Here is an 18,838-nt window from a genome sequence, read left to right as displayed (position 1 = left end):
CAATATTGAATAATATATTAATATTATATTATATAGAAATGTTTAAAATGTATTTTATATGAATTGATAGTTTACAAATATGCTTAGTTGTGTTTCGTATAAACAGAATTGTCCGAAAGTTTGATTGTTTTTTAATAAAATATAAATAAAAATGAAATCTACATTTTCGTAAAAGGATAATATGATTTAGTGTCAAGCAGAACTATTATTATGTAGTTATCAATAGGTAATATATTTTAATTTTTTTTTTCAATTTTTTAGTCACAAATCATTTTAATTTACATTATAATACACAAATAACAATTAATTTATATACTATTTAAACATTTTTTAATTTTTATATATCACTATAGCCACTAATTCCAACAAAATAGAATTATGTATTATATTTATAAATGATTATATGCGTATTATAATATAATAATTATAATTTTATACTTAAACCCGGTAAAACGTAAAACTAATAAAAAAAGAACGAACATTTAAAAACAAAAGGATTTGTCCTTCAAACAATTTTAGCAAAACTTTAGTTCTAATATTTTTTTCATAGCTGCCACATTCATGGTACACGATGTTTTCATTGTTAGTAAGAAGTTTTTCATTAAAAAAAATATTAGTTGCGGAATCTTTGATGATAATAATTGAATAGAAATGTTTTGCGAACATTTAAAAATTAAAAAAAAAAAAAACCACAAATAACGGATAGGTAGGTACTTAATTTACAGCCTGGAGGTATTGAGGTAACTGTAACGATGGACGAAAACATAATATTATGCGGGATATTCTTAATATTTCGATAGTATGAAAACATTGTGAAAACTAGATAATAATGAGGGGTAATCTAACTGTAATAAAATCAAATTACAAAATAATTTATAATAGGTATGACATAATACTAATTTTATAATATATAAACTTATATTTTGTAGATATAGTACCTATGCATACTAAATCACCAATATTCTTACGGTTAACCGCGTTCTAAAGAAGACAGCAGGGCCGCACTCGCTTTCGTCATTTCGTCTATATGATAATACGTTTATGCCAAACGACCAAACGGTGGATACGATAGAAAATAATAATAGCAATAATGTCGGACGATGGTCTCGATATTAGTTTTGGAGGAGTTACGGTTGCTGTCGATATCATAATAGTGGGTAGGTACCTATCCCAATGAAAGTACGTCATATAATAGTAAGTTGTTGTACGAACGCAAATATCGAGTTGCGAGAAGGCGCCCGGAGGTACCTACCTAAATAACCGGTATCGTCCAAGTGCGTACGTCTGAACGGCGCGGGGTTTTGAATAAAGATATTATATTATTCTCGGTATAAACCAGAGTGGTTTCGTCGGTCGAAACTTTAATATCGCTGTGCCGCATATATAAGAAAGCTAATATAACAAACACGCGAAGACGCAGGGGCACGCGGGTGTAGTGGCGAGAGCGGGTCCCCTTGTATATGTATATATCATACTATATAGTACGCAAGAGTGAGAGCGGTAAAAACTTTTCCTCCCCAACTCGTTTGTGTGCGTGTCTTGTATTTTTTTATTTTATTTTCAACCCCCGAGGTCTCGAGTCTCTCCGCTGTAGTCTGAACTCTCCGGCTCGTGTGTGATTAAACTTTAAACAACGGCGCAAACTTTATCGGACGGCCACTGGGTTCGGGTCCGGCAATGATTTATAAGCGTCGCGGTGGCTGGCCCGCAGTGACCGCGAGGTTAATATCCATGTATAATATATGTATATATATAAGCTTGCACAGTTTACGTAGGCACACATAATGGCGTACATACAACCGTAATACCGGGGGACATCGATTAATACTTTTTGGAGGGCACCACATTAAATATGTATATATTTATATAGGAATTCGGTGAGTTTTCGGGGGGCATCGAAATGCAATGTATTACACAGGTATCGGACTAAATATAGAGACAATAAAACGACACGAAAACAGCAATAATTAATTTGCAATATTAATTAAAATGATAAATTTGAAAAAAAAATGGAATTTTCATTCGAATCCGCCCCACTCTTCCCTTGATGTCATAATGTTTCGTCATAAATGAGTATAGACGTTATGCAGTACGGTCGAAAAAATGTGTTTTCTCTCTTCGGAACCGTAGCTCCAGCCAGCGGGGGTCCCGTGATGCGCACAGCTTTTTTTTTAACGTGTCGTCGCCGTACAGTTAGGTTACCGCGTCCGCATGGCGACCCGGGTCGGACTACCCTACATACAGGGGGGCGGGATAGGCGGTATGTGTTCGCCGCAGGAGTCGAAGGCCGGGAAAACGCTGTCGGAAAAATATCCCGCTCGTAATACCGCACAGCGTTTTAATATATCATATGTGTGCGTGTGCGTACGAGTGCAGTGTACACATACGACCTAGATGCGTCCGGACGATTTTGATTGATTTGGCGGGATAGGGACGGTGTGTACAACGTGGCCCGCGCATGATTCCCGGTTATTTAGTATCCGGCGGGCGGCTCTTCGCCCGGAAACGGGAAACGCCGCCGGCGAGCCTCGGAAAATTCATACATTTGATGAATGGCCACATATATATATATGTGTGTAGGTTTGCACAAAAAAATACCGAATCTTTCCTCGTCCGCACGTGGTCAAATTTTGCCAACGTCGTGTCTGCCGTCCCGAAACGTTCTGCGATCGTGTACCGCCGTGCATATGGAGCCGCGGAAAATTCACACATTTGATGAATGGCCACATATATATATATATATATATGTAGGTTCGCACAAAAAAATACCGAATTTTTCCTCGTCCGCACGTGGTCAAATTTTGCCAACGTCGTGTCCGCCGTTCCGAAACGTCCTGCGATCGTGTGGCGCCGTGTATTGTGTACGCACGTGCCGACGTATTATAATGATATAGTTCCCGAAAAATTATCGTGACGTTATAGCTGATTATATATATAATACGTTTTTATAACCCGATTGTATTACTTACGATATATTATATTCTATTGGCAAGCTCGTCGAAAAACCCGCACGCTGAGGTTACGACGTAGGTATATAATATTATACTGTACATCTATATTATAATTATGTATAAATAGTAATTTTCTTGATCATTCTGCAACTGCGAATGGGTAATGATATACATATTATGCAAACGTTATGATCCGAGAAGCAGTTACGTTACGTTTAATAAATAATATAGAATACGATTAGGATATTATATAAGTATCGGCCATATTATATATAAGTATAATATTATGGCACTGCACTAAACCTTCGGCACTTGATACAGCATATAGTCACCAGTGTTTATTTCATATGATAATAATTTCGACGTCCATTATACCGAATCATTCACAGTTCGATATCAATACTTGGTTTGACATTAGGGGATGGTTACAAATTAAAATTCATTACATCCCAAATGGGACCTAATGTAGAGAATATGTGTCAATAATATCCAAGGTGTCCGATGGGACGAGACAAATGTAGTAGAGACTGGTCATTCGTATTAATTTAGTCCTAGGATCTGTGTGGCACCACGGTACGTTCACAAAACGAATTGCACCCTTCGGGAAACATTGCGCGCCGGTGGTTCGCGTCACAGTGAAAATCAATATTTCATTTTGAGCCCGAGAATAACGAAAAAGCCCGCTACACCCATATAATACTTGTAATTTGCATTCAACGAAACGATTAATTAAACCATTACGATGATGCTATTTACTAACTGCAGCAAAGATTAAAAAGAATTTATCATTGACTCATTATCTCAGGTTCGTGAACTATATACATCATAAAACGATATCGTTTGACAAACCGATATATTGGGACGTTGCAGGAGATCGCGCTGTATAGCGTGCACACGATATTTATCGATTCCGTTTTATTTATTGTACTTGCGAAGTCCAAAAACGACGCCGAATGCGGGTGGCGTGTAAGATGTGAAAGCGCGTAAAAGGGTGAATGATGAATAGCGACTTAATTGAATGACAGATTCCGGAAGAGTCCCGGTAGCCGAAGTTTTCGCGGATAAAGTTCGGTCACGTTCACGAGCTCTCTGAATTCATATCGCGCCACATCACGGCAGTTTGATCACAGTATCGTATTATTATGCCCTAGAGTTCATTCCTAAGTCCCATCCATCTCTGCGAATCTTTGCACAATATCTATATACCTCTCTGATCGAGTATACACCGAATATGCACATTATAAGTACCTACCCACCAACATTATTAGGTACGTCCAAAACGTTATGACTGAACTTCACGAGTGTAAGACGAGCGAGAACTTCAATGACAGCGCTTACATCGAAATTATAACCTATGGAACATGGATGTATAACCAAACTGAAAATGTATAGATAATTATAAATATATACATTGTTTAGTACTTCGATATTTGTAAAAATTACTTCTGGAACCCGAAAACTATACGAAAATACGTCAGAAAGTACCGATTGGCGGGCCAATTTCGATTAAAATTTCAACAGCAGATGACATAATTGATCATTGTGAATTTTTGCGGAACTCTAATATTATGTTGGCATACAGAAATAAATAGGCAATATGATTTCATCTCATTAGACATGACTCATGACAGACTGTAATATAGATACTACCACGATGTACCAAAAGTGTGTCACCGACGTTACGATTTGAAATACAATATTATATACCTACGCGGTACAACACTTGAGATACTTGAGCGATCGTCAGATACTTAAATTCATTTATCACATCATACAATAATATTACATTATACAGCACTTAGAAATGCATTATAATATTTGGTATACAAGTCGAAATTCACGTCGGTCGTTCTGGGCGTTTATTATTATTGTTGTTACGCTATGTAGGACGTAAGTATATACATGTCAACCATAATATTATATACGCGTGTAAGACTGCAACATGTTTACCATTTGTTATAAGATATATTATATACAACTCAACTGCTGAGCTATTATCAATTATTTTATATAATATTATACACATGATATATACTACATTACTACATACTATAACTGTATATTTAAATATCTATTCTTACAGTTATTTCCAAGGTGTATAGGTAGTTTTCGCGTGTGTACGATGTTTATCGTTAGTTAACGAAATTCGTGATTTACCATAAAACATTAATTTTTAATATTAGGTCACTCCTTCGTAAATGACAATACAACGAAGAGTTTCCTTTAAACTCATTCCTTCCATTACATTCCAAGTAAAAAAAAAAACCTAATGGCATTATCTTATCACATAAGAAACACAGAACTAAATCAAATTAAATCCCCAATTTTTCCCCGCACGGCTACTTAACCCAACCAAAAAAATATCATACCAAACCACCTTATACTTAACCGAATATTGAGGACTGGCATACTCGGCTAACCTTCAGATTCCTGATGAAAAGAAACGTAGTGAGTCCGAATCTTTCCAGTCACCACGGAGATCACATCAACACTCTGGTATCATATCAAACGACAGAATCTATCCTATGACCTGTTTGTTGCTCGTTAGTTGGTCAACCGATGATTTGAATATATAGGGTGATTACTGATTAATAATTATTTATCATACAGTGAATGAATGACACATTATATAGCAGCATGTAACATAGTTTTTAAAACAATGTTGCACTCTTATAGTATAATATAATATTGAGTCATTATATAATAAATAATTATTAATCACGCACCCAAAATAAAAAATAAATTAAAAAAAACTAGTAAAAAACAACAATTTTAATTACTTATAATTAGCTCAAAAATAACCGAAATATTTTGAAAATTATTTCATGTCCATAATAATTGCATGTACAAAATTCGTTGAAAATGTCGAGGGTTAATTGATGAAAAATTCAACCTTATCCAATCCAAACTTAAATCCATTTCAAATTAAAATTGTTTTGCCTTTTTCACTAATAATACGTTCATATTTATAAAACTATGTACGTAAAAACAGTTATTCATGGTAACGGTTGGACAAACCAAACTGATTATGTTGAGCTGGTGATTATGGACCAATCTTTAACTGATAATCAGTGATCGACAAGATTAATGCATTAAACAAATTAATCTGTCTGGGGAATACTGTGTATCTTAAAAATATTATTTTTGAACATTACGAAAATCGATATAATAATATAGGTGTGCTATGGGAGGCAATTGGAGTTAAAAAAGGCCACCCACCTAGATTATGGAGAGACTTCTAGTATCATCGGCCATTCACACCCATGAACCTAACATCTGCTCAATTCTAACGGAATCTTTATAGGAACCTTCATCCACTGAAAAATGACTTACTTTTCTCAAACTCACACACAGACACACACACACATATTCAGAAATTAATCTAAACAATTAATTTAAAATTTAAACATTTAAAATATGATATTAATATACTAGTTTAATGTTATTCTTCTTAATGCGATTTTCTTTTTTTCTTCTTTTGGTAAAAACAAATACACATTAATATATTACGGTGAACCGGGAGCGGGACCGTCGCAGACACTGCATCCTACCGATAAAATATAATAATATGATCCGGATACAATATTTTGTTATGCTTATGACAATAAATCACCATCATTGCGTCACGCCAAATCCTTATTCAGGGACGGAGATCGCCCGAAGACACACGCCGGAAAACGGTATCGAGAAGAAGGGACCGCGACGCAAGAGCCGGGGACATAATATTATTATTATTATTATTATCATATCGGTTAGTCTTTATTCCGCGCGTGAAACTATATACATACGTATTATACTATTTTAGTATATAATATACAATTATATATATATATACATTATACATAGATGCCAACAGGCAACGAGAGAGAGAGAGAGAGAGAGAGAGAGAGAGACGTGTTTTACGCCGCGCCGCGGAGAGAAGAATGTTTAATAACTTAGACGGGCCTATAGGTGTATACTACGCGTGTATAACGCACACACCCGACTGCAGACTCCTTTCATAAATAATTGTTTTCTCCTTCACCGCGGGGTTGTTATTACTATACATACGAACACACAGATATTTATATGCACGCAACACCGCGGTCTCCGGGATTCATATATTTAACCACCGCGCCCGGCGATGTTGCGCACAGAGGTCCACTCACCTCCCCCCACCTCCCCGGCCGAACTCCTCTAAACTTAGGGGTTTGCGGCGAGTGTACAGGGTGTGCCAAAGCGTTTTCGAGTGTGCCCGACACGCCAAGACGGGAAAGCACAGGTCGCGCACGCTGTATATATTATATATATATATATGATATAGCGCTCCTTCCCGCGTCTGCCCGTATATTATAACATATAATATTATTATTATTATTATTATTATTATTATTATTATTAATGGAAACGACGCACCGGCACGTGTAATATATGTAGCAGCGAACCTTAGCTCTTTCCTGATATAATAAATGGATAGTAAAACGTTATTAATAATATTTTGGCGCGATTTCCACCCCCGTCGTCGCCCCACCAGTTCTCACGGTGTGGCGCTCCGACTGTGGGGGGTGTTGAGGCGTAGGTTATATATATATATACATATTATAACAACAGGGATTTGGTTCGAAGGAAAGCGATGGTGGCGACAGGTTTTTCACTGCGTACCCCGAACACAACGTACATATATATAGTATTATAGTGCATAGTATTATAATGTTATAAATAGGTACACGGCTGGCGCGGTCATAGTAATGATAATAATATTATATCATAATATTGTGTACCTACGCATAGTGGTGCGACAAACTGCGGGCAGGTCCACGGATTAACACAATGTGCTAAAAGGGGGGGGGGAGTTATAGCCCGGGGCGCAGTGTTAATAGGACGTTAAATTAAAGTCACCGGCGGAGTCTTTTCAGTTTTGCCAAAAAAATATCCACAACATAAAATGATGCCAACTGCAGATATGAAATAACGCAAAAATGTTATAGTTCCGAGTTGAGCTAAGATCAATATCGAAAAATACGGGGAATCCAGTCCGTGATAACGGAGGGGGCGGCGGTACTTAATAGTCAATAAGGCGCAACAAAGCGCAAATAAGGGGGTTATGACTTAGGGGCTTATCCACCCTAAAATACATAATATATGCCACATGTGTGATAACAATTTGTTCGCCACTCTTCCCGAATTATTGCTTATTGTATTTGCTTTAGGTGTATGCACGTAATACAACAATTTTTTTAGAGAGCGAGGGAGCTATCGCTCTAATCACCCATCCCTATTCTACGCATAAAATGTGTTCACAGGCCTCAAATAAAGACAAGGCGGGCCGTGTGTTAAAGACCCATATTTTTAACAGATTTTTAAGTAGATAACGTTATACTTAGAGCAAAATGAACTTGGTATGTTGTTCACACATTCGTTCTTACACAGTCCGTTCTAAAAATATAATCGAATTCTTAAATTCATAGCTATTGTTATACCTAGCTATAGCTACAATAATTAGTATTTTTTTTTTTTTAATTATTAATTACCACAAATCGGCTGTTGATAAAATGTATTAGTCATATTGTTTTCATCTTCATATTAATGAGTTAGTCGTAAAGTAATTTCCAATTTTTGTGAAAAATGCTCTAAACATACAAAACAAGACGACAATTTTATAAACGTAAGAAAGAAAACGAAATACATCAAAATCCCTAAATTATATACACAGATAACACACGAATCATCTTTAGGAATTGTGATATAATATTTTATATAATTCGCATAAAACTAAATACCATAGGTACCAAACGTAAATGGATTTAAATGTGGCCTAACCAACTGGCTCGTAACATTTTACAAACAATACCGAAAGAGAATCTCAAAGAAATAATGTGTCCGTTGTTCATAATAAAATTACCATACTGTATAATTCGAGTTAAATGCTTGATTACATTATAGTATATTCCGAGTTTAATTAAAAACGAAAGGAGATTTATTTTAAGTACTTACACATTTAATTCGTCTTGAATTATTTCAAATCATGTCAAATTTGTCGCCGTTATCCATATTGGCCTATACTGGCGATAATATCATAATAGGTACCTACGCCATATCAAACGCGTTTATTATTTTCTAACGTGACTCGAACGGGTTTTCTGTTTTTCAAAAGTGATTACTGATTACAATAATTTTCGGTATAATAGTTTTATTTTGACGGGAATATATAGCCCAACAGACACAAAACTATAACGCATTGTATTTTTCCTGTATCGATCGAACCCTGTGGCAACAATTTCTCCCTTCTTTTTTTTTCTTTTTTTTTTTTTTTTGTCCTCGCCTCGAACTTAAACGAATTACACGTTCCAAATCCGCAACTACCGCTGCCGCCACCGTCCATTAGCTCTGACGTCACGTTTCCACGTTGACGGTGCGCGGCGGGTAAATGGTCTACAGCATCCTAATCGAAGAAAACTTTCGGCCGGACATTTCATATATATTGAAAAATTTTCTTTTCTAATGCGCCTTTCGTATACAATGGCGGTATTAGTAACATCTAATAACACTGCGGAAGGTGGTATGAAGGGATATACGAACAACTTTAATAATATGATTCGTTCTATATATAACAATATAATATCGTGTACCGAAATCGTAAAACTGTGTGTACGCGACGATGATCCGTTGTCCTCTTAATGTCATGACATTGTTAATAGGTAGGCACGTTGAACGGTTTTTTTTTTTTTTAAATATAATTATCAATAATGTAGACATTATACATGAAAACACAATGAGGCAAGTTTATTAGGCGGAAAAAATTATACGCGCCTATAGTAGGTAGGTTACGCGTTAATACGTTATACTTTATATATTTTATAGTTTATAGAATGTAGATCGGTAATATTATTGTAGGTACACTCAACTTAAACCCGTGTCGTTTTAAAAAAACTAATGACATGATCAAATTGTCTTTGTTTACGGATATTATAATATGTATTCATCGTTAAATTTTAATAATACATAGTATATATATATATATATATTATATACTGTACCGTCAATATTATATATTTACTTTAGTAGGTAATATAATAGGTACTATAACTTGTTTACTTGGTAGAATGGTTGGGGTTTTGAATTTAACGCGATTCGAAATTGGCCAAGTAACTAATATAAAAATGTAAATAAAACATTTCATTTGAAATTAAGTAAAGTAAATAATTTTCGTCGACTACTTGTTTATAGAAATACGTAAAATATTCATACCTTCGAATACGTTGTTTTAATAATAATGAAGCTGATTAAAAATAATCGTTGGCCACACTTAATCGTGTCGTGACACACACGCACACATCCATGCATGGGGTCAAGGGGTCACAGATGAAACGAAATCGTGGCCGGTTTTCAAACACACCGTTGGCCAACGAGGAAAGCTAAACCTCAATAGATTTTCATTGATTTTAGATAAGAGACCCTTTTTTCTTTTACATTTTGTTGACGAGGGTATTTGATCGTCATATACCCATGATCATTTGTCAATTGGTATTGCATCATACGAGACCTGTCGGGCCAAGATAACCGCACTTCAATATATATTTATCGAATTCAAAAACGACAAAAACCCAGTGCACAACCACTTGCCAATTTGTGTTAGGTTTTTTTTTTCAGAAGCAGAAATCACCTTTATATACACTTTCATATCACCGCTGTCGCGTGCAAACATTTCATACATAGTTGGTTACATTTGATTGAAATTGAAATTAGTATTGAGTATTGACTTAGATAGCAATGTCTGTTACATTTTTAACAAATACTTATTACTATTATTACACAAACTAACCTATACAGTAATAATAGTAAAATAACAACTCCTATTAGAAATATAATATTATCTAAAATACGACGCTACGCTAACGCACATTTATACTTCACAGGTATGGGGGTACCAAAAAAATATTAATTTATATTATTATGAGATAGGAACATTTGACAAAGATCAATAAATATATACATCAAATGATAAAGGAAATAATATAAGGTGACTACCGGGAAACATTTTAATTTTAAGAAGCCAAATATTTTTAATAATACATGGCAAAAACGTAATACGTCGGTAGTTAATTTTTAATAGCATAAATAATGTAAAAATAAAATAAAACTGTTAGTGGCAGCAATGCAGCATGTATGTTGGAAAGTGCTAACGCCTGATATAGTTTTTAACACAATTAAAGCTAGTTATTGGTTATGAGCAAGTTTAAACTGTAAAATTTATATATATATATATATGTGATTTTACATTATGTTTATTAAAACACATTCATATTAACAAGTTTAAAATTAAAAAAATACCCATATGTGTTTACATCATGTTTATTAAATTACATTAATTATGAACGCGATTTGCATTTTTAATATTTATACCAACACAATTAATTTCAAATAGGCGGATCCATCAAATGAAAACCTATAGGTAACATTCAGAAATTTGTAAATAATTTTAATTATAGAACTTATCAAAAAAAATTAGGGAAGTTGAGTTTTTAAAATCTTTACTTATAATATTTTGCATAAGTACTGATCCCCTATATATTACTCATGTATCAGCCTTCTAATCATGCAAAAATTTAACAATTTAAGAACAAAATAGTCGGACTTTTAGCAATCAACTAAGAATAATGTTAACACAGTTTTTTGAGTACAAATTACAAAATTACAAATTTTTAGTATTTATAACAGTTGACCAATCCAATACCGTTTTTATTTTATTAAAACGGTGTAGGATGGATTGATTTGATTGAATTCCATTTTGAAACCACAACGGAAACTTTTAAAATAAATAGAAACCAAAAAATACAATTTTATATGTGACTATGACTCTTTACTCTTTTATTTAAGTTTAAAATAAAAATAAAATAGTACTTATTATTTACTTATTTGAATTTTGAACCGTATAATGTGCACACATTTATTAAGCCACAATGGGAATTCAACTTTTTGAAGTACCTAATATGCATCTATAATAAATATCAAAAGTGAACCAACTATTTTAAAATGAGTTTCACGTATAAATATTTCCATATTAATTGTTCAAATTTTGAAATTTTGAAACATTTTATACTAATTAATATTTAAAAAAAATATATGCATGAGAAATTATAACGCAATCATAAGGGACCATGATATATAAAGGGTTACAAAATATGGCTAAAGGCCAAAAGGGTGTTTCTGTTGTTATGTGTGTGGAACGCGTAATTGGAAATTTAATGGACTCTGCGAATGGTTTTCACGCACCAAAACCTGACTTGGATGTGAAACAAGAAAACAATAACCCACGAAATACAAGGTATTTGATCAATTCTTCGTGAGGATAAAATTCCTATATGAATTCACTTGATCTAAAGACTATATTTAACAAAACGAATAAGAATATTGTGTGAAACACTGAAACATTATTTCCGTATTTTTTTTTTTTAGACATAAGACATATATCTTTGATAAAATAGCAAATATGTACTCACTTAATACTTACACATTATATAACATTATATAGGTAGTAACGATGGTGAGGTTTTTTAAAAATCGATTATGCTACGACTCGACGTGACATAACTGTCCACTATAATAGCTGACTATACTATAATAATTGGAGTCAGGTAAAACGATCTTCCATTGAACCGCTTTATCCATACCACCGGTGTTGCCCCGTTGGGATCTAATACCAGATAATTGGTCAAAAACTAATTTATCCCCTCGGACGGTCGGCCGTCTCCCCATGACTGATGCATTTTGACGCGTTATCGGGATTAAAATCGACCTACGTACTAATTCCACTTGCCAGTGGTTGAGTTGAGGCGCCAGAACCGTAACTAAATGACGTCGTGAAATCTCGTTTTCCCGGAGGAAAGGGGGTGCCAAACGGTATTGTTATTCGCACTTGTATACTAAAACGACGACGACGACGACAATACACAACCGTAAACGGAAATCAACCAGTAGATTTGTGAAGATCAATTATTGTTCGGAGAAATGCGCGGTCGAAACGGAAATATAATATTATGTTGGAATATAGTCACGATTGTCGACTTAATATGAATGAATTATATTGAACCGTACAAACTGCAACTCCTGACGAAATAATTACCTACGGTAATTTAAGATTAAAAAACTGTCGACGTACCATCGTAAACAAAATATAATATACTCAATTTACAGGATTGTATATTATATCGGTGATAATATCTGGATGAAATGAGTCTGGTTAATAACAAAAATAATAATGTAATGAGTTTGTAACAATCGATTTCGCGTCGGACAAACACAAAAACAAACTTAAAAGTACGTCGTGTGATATTATTACAAATACTCCAATTTAACATTAAACTCTTACAAAACTCAGACGAATATATTTCAAGAAATCAAACAATTTTGAGAACAATGTATTAATTCATATTAAGCACGAACAATTTAAAATATCTGCAAGCTCCGAGATCCAAAATAATTAGTTTATAAAATAATGTTTATTAAGCATAACATTTTACGATAATTAATTACTAATTAAATGTTTTCAATTTATCAATAATTAATGAAAAAATAAAACAAAGGTATAGGTACCTACCTTTTTAAAACGAATTATTGTTCGGAAAATAAGATTTATTTATTATTTATTATTATGCACATTTTAAAATCGTTGATTTTATTCATTGAAAAAATAATATGCATTTACATAATGATAATTTGCCTTTGATATTTCTACTCTGTCGTAAAATACATTAATTTGCAAATGTATAATTAATTTTTTATTCCTCGTCGATCAAATGACAAATAAACGATTTTCAGAAACACCTTAGTACCGACTTATTAAATAGAAAGGTAATTAATAATAATGAATAAATAGCGGTTTGCTGAAAATTAATGCGTACGTTTTTCCAAGATTTCCGTCTGACGTTATTAGCAGTGTTAAGTTTTTTTTTTTAATTTTTAGGTCTGTTATTATTCTTTAAAACGGTACCTAAATATAATACGCCACAATCGAAACTATGTTTTAATGAACCGTAACGGTTATAAAATAATACCCACTTGTTATTGAGAATTTCCCGAGATCTGCAAATTCCGAACGTTTTTTGATCCAATAACTGCAATATTCAAATAACGCACAAACAAACTTAATTTGAGACGTTATAATACGATTATTGTTATCGATAAAACGCGACTTAACGCGTAACGGCTTAATTGCACGTACATAATAATATACCGCTATATACTTCACCAGTTGTGCCGGTATAACCATATTTATATATAGGTAGGTAATACCTATTCGAAACGACACTGCGCGGGGGAAATTGATGCCGTCGCGATACGCACGCATCCATACTACGTAGGTACCTATAATATGTATATATTATTATGTGCATCTAACATTTTCCCAGAGATTGTGAAGTTTGAGGGCGAACGTTACGTGTACGCGTTATACACGCGCGCGTATACATATATAGGTACATACGTCGAACAAAACAGAACCTGATAACTGAAACTTTGAACGTTTACTGAACTATGTGCCCCGCGCACAAGCCTCTTTAAAACAATCCTTTACAAAACGCGCGCGGGGGATCGGAGGGAATGCGAGTGGAAAACTTTTTAAGACACTCGCTAAGTTAATTTAAGCCGAAAAAATACGGCTGAATCGTTCGTTACGTATAACTTGCCACGCCGGTCGTATGCGCGACCGGTGGCGTTGGTGTGTCGAAATTGTGTGTAGTGTCACACATTCACGCTCGTCCCGAAGCCTAATACAATTATCTCCACCGCGCACACGTCTCTCTTCTTCTTCTTCTTCTTCTTCTTCTTCTTTTCAAACACACATGACGGATAATCAAATAAGTTTATGCCGTGAAATATTGCAAAGTTTACGTTTTTATCCGAGAGAAAAAAAAAAAAAGAGAACAAGAAAACGTTATTCAAATAAATAAATATTCTTTTGAAACATTTTGAAAACCGACGTCCACTTCTTCTTTTTCATGCTAATGTAAAGGTAGTATGGAACTTTTCGAGTGTGAAAACAACGGGATTTCCTACGTAACGCGGGCATAATTTTCACACGAGGGGTTGTTCCCCAGAGAATGCGGGGCCAGTGGCGGCCACCGGTATATATAGCCACCACTCACGTCATTTATCATAACGTCCGCTGCCGCTGCTGCTACTGATCGCGCAAGCTCGTTTCATCCACTTTTGGCCAGATGCCATTATGTAAATAAGCCTTATACTATACCTTACCGCATGAACGGAAAAAAAAATAAAATAATAACACGAAAAATAAAGAAACAAAGATTTTCTACTTCTTTACGGGAGAAAGGAAATGTTACCAATTTTTATTTGTTACTGTTTTTTATTGATCAACACTGGAGTTTTTAGAGAAGAGAGATAAAGATATATGAAATGGGAGAGATAAATATATATAGGACGAGTGAGAGACAGTGGAGCGGAGGGTGAGAGGGAGAGAGGGAGAGAGAGAGAGCAATAAATACGCGAAATATATCCTCGCAAAGTGTATTTTATTCGCGAGGGACATATGAATTGCCTATGGTGGCATGGCAGGAGGAAGGTACCGGCGAATGTACATAAATCAAATCGGACAGATATAGAGGGACATTGGGCGCTGAAGATATTAGATATATGGATATGATATTCCATAAATTGACCGTTTTTCCGATGACGCCACGTACGCTGCTGAAAATGAAAATAATGACCATCGGTGACCGCAATTTGTCCTGCTGCAGAGCCAGTTTTGTTTTACACGCATTCATATAAATGATAAGCTACTAAAACTTCCTGAATGGGAAAGGGTGCACTACAAAAATGTACATTTTCAACCCATTTTTGGATGATTTCATATTTTAAAATGAACACACCGTTAATATTAGTCAACGTGACAAAAACAAATATAATATATTAGTTTAAGCAATCAACGCGATAAAAAAAATATAATATTATGAAGCACATTAACTGTAATGATGTTATTTTTTTTTATTAAAACATCAATATAAAATAAACCAGGCTAAATAATATGCTATAGACGTATCTTGGTCCACAATTCACATACATAGGTATAGGTACTATGAGTCAATTTAAATTTTAAACCTCAAAAAACCATATTGTTCTGTTTTCATATCGTTAATAACCGATGAAATTAATTTATATAGGTAGGTATATATAATTATTAATACTCAAGTATTATATAGCCCAACATATTGTGTGCATACATAAAACCTGCCTATACGTATGCATACGGAAAATCCGTTTTTAAAATACTGGTTTGTGTCTTGTATAACATAAAACGCTCACGCAAAACATTATTTGTGCGGGATAAGACCCGCGTGTAGATATCATGTTTGTGTCACTGTATATGTGTGTATTATCAATCAGCCGGAGGAGCAGCAACACATTTAACTCCCAAGGGCGTAATGTGGTCATACCACGAGATTCCGAAACGCGTACACCGTTTTAAGTGAACTCCGTTGCTCACTTACTCCGTGTACAGACGAATTGATCATTCTAACCACGTAGGTATATATCCGTTTCATACAGCAGAAAAGCGTTATTTTTTTTTTTTTACGTGCGCTCAGATTGAAAATAATCACCCGAAATACTCCGGTCCGACTCGTGTGGGTTAGAGGGTTGTTTTTTGGGTCAAGAAAATATCGTTGGATTACATTTTGTGGACTTTCGCAGTGTGAGTGGGAGGGAAAGATTAAGGACACGGCGACGAACACACGCCGCCGCCACCACGCATTCTATATTATATCGGTCACTATCTTGCACCACCGTTCCGCTCGCCTGCGCCGGGACTTGGGTCCTACCACACGAGTCCGGTAGGGTGTAGTTGACAAGGATTATTTCGGGGATAAGAGACGGGGTGGGGAACGAGAAGTTTAGAAGTAACAAAAAAAATAAAAATATACGAAAGAGAGGGAAGGGCACTATAGTGAAAACTTGGCAACGGGACGGTTAAGACCTAACGCGGACGACGGTTTACGCACAAAGGTCGATACTTTCACTATACTGTCGACTGTCTATTTTCACGTCATCCAATACAGTTTTTGAGAGTATAATATTGTTCTTTTCTTTTCTCGAGCACATGGTCAAACAGACGCAGTTTACTATAGTCGTGGAGAAATGACAATAGTGCAGTATCATATTTGAAAATACAGTAAATAGTACATATGGACTCCTTTGATGACTAAACCATGGTATCAATTTTATGACTTCGACTGTCGTTTGGTTTTTGTTACTGTTTCATAAAATAAATAAACTGAAAGGAGAAATCGCCATTTATTATTAACAAATATAAAAGATGTTCAACTTTTTTAGCCTTCACGGATAATTTGAAATTTATAAACAGAAATCAGTTATTTATACCAGACGGGAAAGCTTTACGAGTAAAAAATGATGTGCTAAAATATTGTACCAAGCCTATAACTTTATTTAAATATTTATTAGAAAAAAATACGAATTTCAAACTGAACGAAATTGAAAATGATTTCCATTTATTTATTTTGAAATTTAAGTCATCACTAAATCAACGGCTTTTGTATTATTAACTTATTATAGTGTTCGGAAAAATGAATCTGTATCTACCCAACTCATTTTAATATTAACTCGATTCTTTATTTCGATTTTTTTTCGTTTGTGTACCAATACAATATTTTTACATTAGTATAAAAAGCGTATAAACTTAATTTAAATAATATAATGTAGTTAAATTATTCGTTCATTATTTTAGCCTATCGAGGAAACATTATGGACAAATCCTAGGCCGGGGAATGAGAGAAAACATACCAGATACCCATATAATATACGAGTGTTCATACTTACTTACTTGATACGTGATCGGGATTTTTGGAATATGTATTAAATTGTGAACGGTTATCACTTGTCCTGAGGCAAGCTCGATTTACTAAAGTGCAGTGTTCAATATTTACTTCGACTGAACAATAAGCAGCTAACATTGCCCGCTTATTTCCATTGTTATGGCACTACAGTAAAAAGCGCCAAATTATGCATTATAAAAACAATGTACTCGTATCGTTCAATAAAATATGATATGAGTATTTTGTGCATTCGTGCAAGTGACTTTACAAATTGATAAATAATTTTAAAATTTTTTATTTAATCAACATTCATATTCGTTTAATTGAATTTAAAACAACTAATACCGTGCAATCATTTTAAATAAATATCCAAAATAAAATTGTCAGGTGCAGCGAAATCACTATTTTGATGCACTCGTGTGCCCATGCCTTTTAAGTGCTTAATAGTAATTATGAGTAGATGTTTTAAAAATGCATTGAATAAATTTGTAACGTATAAACGATATGATGATTTTTTAGTAACGTTGAAGGTTTAACTGCTACATTCATGTATTAACAATTATATTACAAAATAAATCTAAATTTACATTCTACATATTATTTTATTGGCATACATAAATTGATAATAATATATTGCACTAAAAAAATTAATTTGAACGTAACTCGAAATTATTCAATTATTGATAAAACAATAGGGAACAACGATTTTTGAACAATATATTATTACCGGATGGTATGAAGAATAAATAGAAAACTATTTGTCGGTCCCTCAAGAAGTCAAATTATTTTTTTTCTTCTATTATTTCGAGATTATTATTTTCTGAATCATAATAGAATAGAATTTCTAAGAACTATTACGTTCTGACTGTTATTCTTTGGATGATGTTTGCAATTTTGTGTGGACGTATACGTTGCTTTGCAGTCTGCGTTGAATTTTCAATCGATTGATCGAAAACTGACCAAAGCAATCTAAAAAAATAAAACACATCATTGTAAAACCGATACTGTTCAAGCTAACCGTGTCGGCCGAAGGTATAGTGTTACACTCGGTTAGCTGGTACA

At 34.2% G+C, this 18,838-nt stretch overlaps 1 protein-coding gene across 11 annotated transcripts in view; it reads left to right on the top strand.

The window, feature by feature from the left end:
* LOC100169308 (protein turtle) overlaps window positions 1-18,838 on the top strand; it is a 115,985-nt gene that overhangs the window by 74,646 nt on the left and 22,501 nt on the right. The gene's annotated exons all lie outside the window — the stretch shown is intronic.

Source organism: Acyrthosiphon pisum, chromosome A1, assembly GCF_005508785.2.
Source record: "Acyrthosiphon pisum isolate AL4f chromosome A1, pea_aphid_22Mar2018_4r6ur, whole genome shotgun sequence".
NCBI lineage: Eukaryota > Metazoa > Arthropoda > Insecta > Hemiptera > Aphididae > Acyrthosiphon > Acyrthosiphon pisum.
This window is presented reverse-complemented; position numbering and strand designations above follow the sequence as displayed.